This window comes from Agelaius phoeniceus, chromosome 1 (assembly GCF_051311805.1).
Source record: "Agelaius phoeniceus isolate bAgePho1 chromosome 1, bAgePho1.hap1, whole genome shotgun sequence".
In the NCBI taxonomy this organism is placed as follows: Eukaryota; Metazoa; Chordata; class Aves; order Passeriformes; family Icteridae; genus Agelaius; species Agelaius phoeniceus.
Window position 1 is genome coordinate 66,672,209 of NC_135265.1, and position 7,853 is coordinate 66,680,061.

At 42.5% G+C, this 7,853-nt stretch overlaps 1 long non-coding RNA gene across 1 annotated transcript in view; it reads right to left on the bottom strand.

Annotated features, from left to right (window-relative positions):
- Window positions 1-7,601, bottom strand: part of LOC143695783 (uncharacterized) — a 31,195-nt gene extending 23,594 nt beyond the window's left edge. Inside the window, exon 1 of the long non-coding RNA XR_013185321.1 lies at window positions 7,494-7,601. This is a non-coding gene — a long non-coding RNA (uncharacterized LOC143695783). The remainder of the gene's footprint in view (window positions 1-7,493) is intronic.
- Between the last annotated feature and the right edge of the window lie 252 nt (window positions 7,602-7,853).

Consider the following 7,853-nt stretch of genomic DNA (forward strand, 5'->3'; position numbering starts at 1 on the left):
TCAACTTCAGATTTGTGCTTTGAATTCATTATGCTTTAAATTTATTTACTCTAATTTCTCAGATTTTAATTTTCCCCCCTTATCCAATATCTACTAAAAACCCAACCACTTTGTAAAAGAATCTTTTTAAACCAAAACCAGTCCCACTGTGATTAGTTCTTAGGTCCATGAGTCAGGGAGCCAACACTTGATATTTAAACGGCCCTATCCTCCCTGTTACCAAAATTCTGAATATAATTAATATGATTCATATTGCTGACACAACAGCATGGAGCACAGGGGTTAGCAGAAGCCAGAGGAGACATTGGAAGAATCCATCTGTTCACATTCTCCAGTGAAAGGCTGGTTTGTGAGCTTACAGGTTAATGGAAGCATAATAACATGCAGCAGAGCCATGAAGGAGAAGGCAGGAGCTGTGATGGGACAAATGATCACAGCCTTGCCTCCAGAAAATATCCTATATCCTGCCCCACAGTTAACCCCTCTTCTCCCATTCAGGCCTCTTATCTGGGGCAGACTCCTCCAAGACCACTGTCACTGAGGAAAACAGAGAAAAATGCTATTGAGCAAGATGAAAGGAGAAGGATGGGTCTATTGTATTTGTCCTCCACAGCTGCTGAAAGCAGGAACACAGAATAATTAAACTCCATGTGATCTGCAAGTAAAATGTTTAAATGTGACTGCTTTGTTTCTCTGAGTCCTTATTACAGAATCCATTGGTGGTGATGGTGAGAGATTGCCATGCACAAGCAAGGTGCTCCATTATCTCCACATGCCTTTGAAACAGGTCTTTCTCAGGAAAGAAAGACCTATGTGCTCCAACAGGTGTTACCTCATGTGATGCCCAAAGTTTTCTCATTTAGTTTATTGTTTCCATCTCTTCCAGTCTGGATTCTTACATTAGACAAATTTCCCATCAAGCCCTGATAATCCAATAGAAAATTCTCACTGTGCTGCCTCTAGGAGAGCTTTTGATTTGCTCTCAGCCTTATGAGTACTTTTACTCTGAGTTTCCTGGGGAGCAATATCAACTACATCTAGTCCAGCATTAGCTACATTATGTGATTCCTTCCTTTACAAAGATTAAGAGGAATACTTCTTTTTAATTGAAAACCAAAGTCCATGTAGAGGGAGTCTCTGAAAGATCCTTGCTTCTCTAACCATGCTCACATGAACAGCACCACAGCTTGCTTACAGAGTGAAAACATGTTTTTCTGCCCCATCAAGCCCATCTTGCTCACAAGCAAGGGAGAGGAGAAATGGTCTAGTGTACTCTGCATGCTTTGTGTACCCACTAGCCAAGAGCTGCCTGAAAATGACTAGTGAAGTCCTTCCTTCAGTCAGCTTCAATGAGGCTAAGCATATTTGTGCAGTATAGAAATGAGTGGTCTTTTACTCACAGTTTAATACACAAAGTAGGGGGGACACAGGTTTTGTACAGTGAAAGTCACATTTATGCTCTTAGAAAAGCTGGCTGTTTTTCCAGAGAAAATTGTTAACATTAGAAAAAAAGACAACACTTCCTCCTTCAAGTTACAATGCACAATTGTGGGGTTTGATACACCTGGCCATTATCAGTTGTCTCAACTGTATTTATCTAAACTCTGTTTATAATCATAAACAGAGTTTATGATTATATACAATATATAACACACATTGTAGCACACCAATAAAACTAGATATGAGTCACACCTTAGACAATGCAGAGTTCAAGGACCTCACATTCATCTGTTGCTTTTATTGCTAGCTGTGGTGAAATAGGCCAGTTACTTCAGCCCTCCACCAGGAATGGAAAAACACCAGCATGGCAATCCATATGCTAGTAGTAAGCTTTTGGGGTAAGACCATACAAAAAGGGGGCAAAACAGTCCAGGGAAGGGCCACTACTGCTTTTCCCTAATGCTTTCATTCTGCACTCCAAATGTTGTAAGAATGAATCCCTAAACTTACAGACTCCCTCAACCTGTGCATGGCTCCCTTCCAGCTGGGGAAACACATGAATGCAGCAGCTGGAGACTTGGGAAGGCTCAAACAAAATAGGCTAACTAGGGAATGTTTAAACTCCTTTTTTTACAGCTAGAAGCAAGCCCTTGCTAAGGGCCTGAAACCAGGAACTGTAGAACTTTTAAGAGCTTATTTTGTACCATATTCAGGCCAGAGAATTTACTCTCTGTCACAGAACACAGGAAGAAGAGAATCTTCTGCTGGACTGACAAGGAACTTTACCACTCCATTAACTTCCAAAGGTTCTGTTGTGGTTCTTCCTTTAGGCCACCCCAGGACAATGGGGCTCTCAACAATACCTGCAGACAGGACACAAAGCTGTCTCCCTGCTGGGCTGCTGGGCATTGCCACCCCCTGCACAAGTTCCCTGCAACTTTGTGGGCAGCTGTGCAGTGCTGCCAGCCTCTGGAAACCACCTCCTTTTTCAGTGCCTAGCAAAGGGTTTCCTTTGAAAATTATGGTCACCATCATTATCTGGCAGTTTAAGAAAAGGTGCACTAAATGTTTCCCTGGAAGTCAGAAGGTTCCTTATTACTCTCTGATCTGACAATTATTAAAAGCTGTGTTCTGCAACAACACAGGGCAGGGAAATAGCATTTTCCTGTCCTCCAGGGCTTAGAAGTACAGGCATGCCCAGCCCAATGACACACTAAGCAATCATGGAATATCTGGCTCTTGTTGGAGGGCTTAAAAATATGTGTTTCTCACAGGGCTCCACTCTCCTCTCCACAAGCTGGGGGCTGCTTTGGAGGAGACAAACACACAACACAGCCTCGAGGTGTTCCTAAAATCCACCTCCTGCCTCTTCCCACCCTGAGTCACTCAGAAAAGTGCTTTGAAAATCTGGATTCAAGCTACAGGAGGTCAGTGTTTGTCCAGCACACAGGACATACCTAGGAGCTTGGCCTGCTGTATTTCCTTGTCATACTGCAAAGAAAATGGGATCCCTCTGTTTTCCCAAGACTCACATCTCCTACAGCCTCAGTGGCCCTCCATGACTACTCAGCCAGGAGAGCAGGGCAGGTTCAGCTGCTCTCCCCCCGGCTGTGGGGATGGGGAGCAGTGCAGGTACTTGGACCTATGTCAGAGCTTTTGATACCACAGAAATACTCCAAATCTGTGACCAAAGGACAACCAGCTAGCAGTATCAACAACAAAATAATCCCTGAGCACACTAATGCCAATATAAAAGGGCAACATCTAAGTTTGTGTCAAACTGTTATGAAATCCAAAGGGGAGAGCAGAATTTCCCTGTGAGCAAAGCAATGGATTAGCTCTTAGGGGTTTGTCCCATGTGGAGTCAGAACTGATATCCTATTCTATTATGTTATGAACATGTTGGATCTAAAAACGGAATAACTTAATGTTATCAGAAATATCTTCTCTTCATCTCCCTCTGCAAGGGCTGATAAGAAACACTGTGGTGACTTGCTATCACTGCTTTTGTACATATCTTTTAGAAAGGACAATGACAAATTGGATTTTGACTTCCTCCTCCTATTTGTTTAGATTCAACTTAATAGTTGCTACAGTTTCATGTAATGGAGTCCACAAATGCAGTCTCCCACTGAATTTGTAGATTGTCTGTAAGGGGCTGAAAAGAACAATAAATCGGAGAGTGTTCCTTATTCAGAATGATTTCCCTAAACACTTTTAACAGGAGTCCTCAAGTTGTACATAGTTTGTAATCACATTGATGTCAGTATTCAAAGTACAAGGCAGACTGGCTAAGTCTGAATAGCCTGATGGATCACATGGAATTGTTTTTTGAAAAAAACATTTATACATCTCAGGTGCATGTTGCAAAGGAAAGCCCCATTAAGAATAGAAGGTCATAACAGCTGTACAAAAATTACAAGGATAGAAAAGAATAAAATAGAGAACAGAGTAACACAGGTCTATGAAATGCATTTGAATCTACAGTTCCTCTTACCCTTTCCATTTCAGGGGGGAAAAATGTTGTGTCAATAAATCTGCACATTTAGAGGCATTTTAGTGCATGCCCAAATGTAAGTCTATGCTAATAGAACATCATTTGGCTTACAAAACTGAGGACTTAAAAGTTAAGAAATGGCAACAGGAGGATTTCTTCTGCAATCTGAGATATCTCCTCTCACATATGCAGGCATGCACACACCTCAGTATGAGACTGCTTGTAGCCACAGCTCTCCCAGGCCTAGCAGGGATACAGAATCTGTCACATGTTCTCTCAAAGTACAAGGCCTGCAGCAGGACTCACACTTTGCTATCTGCTGGGGACAGGATGGAGTACATCCTAACCAAGAAAAATGCTTACAGGTAGCAGCAATATTTTTCATTAGCCCAATTAGGATATTTAGGAAAAGGAGAAAATCTTCTAGGCAGACAAGTGCTTTTACAGATCAGAAACAGAATCAGAAAATTCCCAATAAAGCTGCAGGCATTTGCTCTGGGGGGGAAAAAAAAAAAAAAGGAAAAAACAACAAAACAACCAAAAATTTCCATCTCCAACCCCAGGATCTGAGCTCCATGGAGGCAATGGCCTCCATGGCCTCAGCAGACAATACAAACCCCTGTAGATGGGTGCTTGTCTGTCACAAGGTTTGAGACCTGCTTTTCCCCAGTCTATATTTCCTATCCTGGAGGGGCCCTTCCTCCCTGGCAATCACTAACTGTGGCTGCAGAGGTAGGGCAAAACCAGGCTTCCCAACTGCTCTGGGGGACAGAAGAGTAATGGCACAGGCCATAGGATGATGGAGGCAGCCCAGGGCAGGAGCTAATCCCTCTACACCCCTGACAAGTCAGGGTAGCTCCACCACCCAGCCCACAAAGTTGATTATATTTACCAGGGTCTGAGTCTCCCCTCCCCACCTAAATCACCTGCAGCCAGCCTGAGGCATCACTGTGCTCCAGCTGCCCATCAGCATTTTGGCCTTTGCTCTCACAGGTCTTCCAAGAAAAGTTATTTTTCTTGTATGCTTCCTCATGGCGTTGGCTGAAAGGTCTAAGGAATGCAGGAGCTGCATTATGGAAAAAAAACCAAACAAAAAAACCTCAAAAAAACCCCAAAACCAAGAGATAAATAGAAGGGATAAATAGGAACATTATGAAAGCAGTAGGCCAGATACACCAAGATTCCAAGGTGGGTCTGTTAGCAATTTGGAATGCATTTCTCATTTAGGACAGCTGGTACCAAGAGCTGCAGATCGTACGTGAATCATCAGGTATTTACTGGAGAGTAAGGGGGCAGTGGCTGACCTGGCAGCCTTGCTGATGTTTTTCTGAAATTGGAATATGCACATAGCAATTATTTTCTCCTTATCTAGTCCTCAAAACTTCTTGTAAGTATGCATGCTTGCAAGTCACCCCAGGTTAGCTGTGTCAGAATAACAACTGATCATTCCACATGCACAGGCCTGGCTTTTTGGAATTCCCTTGAAGGTTGAAAGCCACTAAGTTGACATGTTTTTCTCCATGTGATTCTCCTGGTATGGCTTTGTGGTGGCCTGATGTCATACCTAACCACAAAAGACCATGATCTAACATACCATAACTGTTAAAAATATATAGTGTCCAACAAATTGGTTTCCAAACCTCACAGGGAAAATATTTATGTCATAAAATCTTCTCAGCTTTTCAAAGAGAAGGGCCTTGAAAGATGGCACTTAAAATACCATATGGTATACTTGGTGAGTAGGAACATTAAATGGGTGAATTTGCTTTTTTCATTATTATTATTTTACAAAAACATTTGATACTTCTATAGAATATAGATAATATTCTAGAGACATGAAAGAACATTCCTTTCAAAGTCCAGGTCTCTTTTATACCACACTGGCGGTTCAGCAGTTTGAAATTGCTGGAGCAGTATAAAGCAGCCTCTGAGTGAGAATCTGGTTTGGGCAGCAGGGAATTGCAGTTTAACAAATCAATCATTTGCAGGCTGGAATTGAAGAAAATACTTTTGGGAAAGAATATGCAACTCATCTGTGGCAAAATGATGTCAGCAAAGGTTAGGCAGCAGAAGATGTTTTTAGGACATTGTGAACAGGCAGGAGACTGTGAAGACACAAAAATATATTAAAAAAAAAGAGAAACCCTTCAAGACAGACTTCAGTGCTGCCATTTATTGCTGTTTTGTTTCCAGCAGCTGAGATTCTGTGCAGTTTTACAAACACGTTGTTTGTGTTTAGAGCTAAATGGGTTTATCTTGAAATGCAGCCCTTTTCCTGAGGGCTTGTGGCCTGTACAGCTTTCTTTCTGCCTTTTTTTTCCCTTTGCCCAGCTATGGCTTCATTCCCACATTTGACTAAGGTGGAAGCTTAGTCCCTAAGAGGCAGGGGAAGGGCTGGAATTTTCCAGGTCACATGCAGGACTCCAGCCTTCTCCCAGGCATGGGGCGCAACCTCTGAGCAGGAAAGGTGCTTACAGCTGCTTTCTGCTCTCCAAGACAAGTTTAATAATGTCACTGTCTCAATTAATTCATCCTCTGCAGAGCAAGAAATACAATTGCTGCTACCACAGGCAATCCTCAATGCATGCATTTCCATTTCTCCCTCCTTGCAGTGAGTCAAGGAAAAGGTGTTGTTCATTTCTCTCCTTGCTGACATCTCACAGGCTTTGCCAGCAGGATGGTCCTGTAGTGCCATGATTGTGGCACCTCAATGATCCCAAATCCAGAGATGAAGGCATGGGGGCATCAGGCTTTCCTGGCTGCAGCTCAGGCTTGGCCAGATTTTCCTGGGGGGGGAAGGCATTCCAAGTGGTCCCTTACTCTGGTCTGATGCCAGGCTCCACATCTGGGCTGATGCAGACATAGATTTGGATCAGAGCTGCATGTTTTGGGACAGCTCCAGTGCCCTGGGCTCTGCCTCAGGTCTGGCAGGCGGAAGCTTGGGCTGCAAAAGATGGGAAATCAGTCTAAAAATATGTATTTCAGTAAAAGTTTGTTTTTCAGCTCTGTTTTTCTGCCTTACACACTAGAAATGTTGGGCAAGTGGTTTTTGGTACCAAGAACTGCCTTTTCATTAGAAAAGAATGTCCCCACCAACCACATCCCCATGTAAGGAAAAAGCAGCAACTTACTGGTAAAGCTGTTAAGTGGGAAGGCAGAATTACATTCTCTGCTGAACCTTGCTGTCATTTTAGTGAAGTTCCATGGTTTCAGCAGCTCCTTACAGGTCATGATGTGCACACAGAGGTGAGCATGAAGCCCACTGGGCTCAGCTGAGGGCTGCTGAAAGCAGGAGCCTCACCAGGCTGCCAGGCTGAGCCTCTGCTCCCTGCTGCACCCAGGGGCTGAGGTCTGTGTGCTTACATAAATCAGAGAAAATGTGGATGAAATACTTCTTCATTAAGGCTGCAGCTGGGGTCGTGCCTCCGGATTTTTTGAAAAGCCCCGAAAAATGAACATTTTGCACTTATTATTTTTGGGCTGAAGGAGGAATGTCCCGCTGACAAAATGAATGCATGGAGAGTGTTATGGAAAGAGGTGAAAAAGTTTCTCTTACCTTGCACAGAAGTGTGCCACATGTGGCATGATCTGTCAGCTGAGGGAACTCATAAGCTGTAACCAAAACTTAAAGGCCACAAGGCAGTCACTCCTGGGCATTTCTGCTGGGCATTTGTGTGAAAAAATTATCTATATACATATATATATATATATATATATACATATATATATATATATATATATATACACATATATCCTGAAAATAAGAAGAGAAAATAATAAAATAATTAAAAAATAAGAATAAAATAATAAAAGAAAAATAAGAAAACTGAAAAAAATCAGTTTTAAGTCTGATTTTTTACACAAATTCTGGTTTTACAATGGAACAATCTCAAATTCCAATACCCGGGGAAACAAT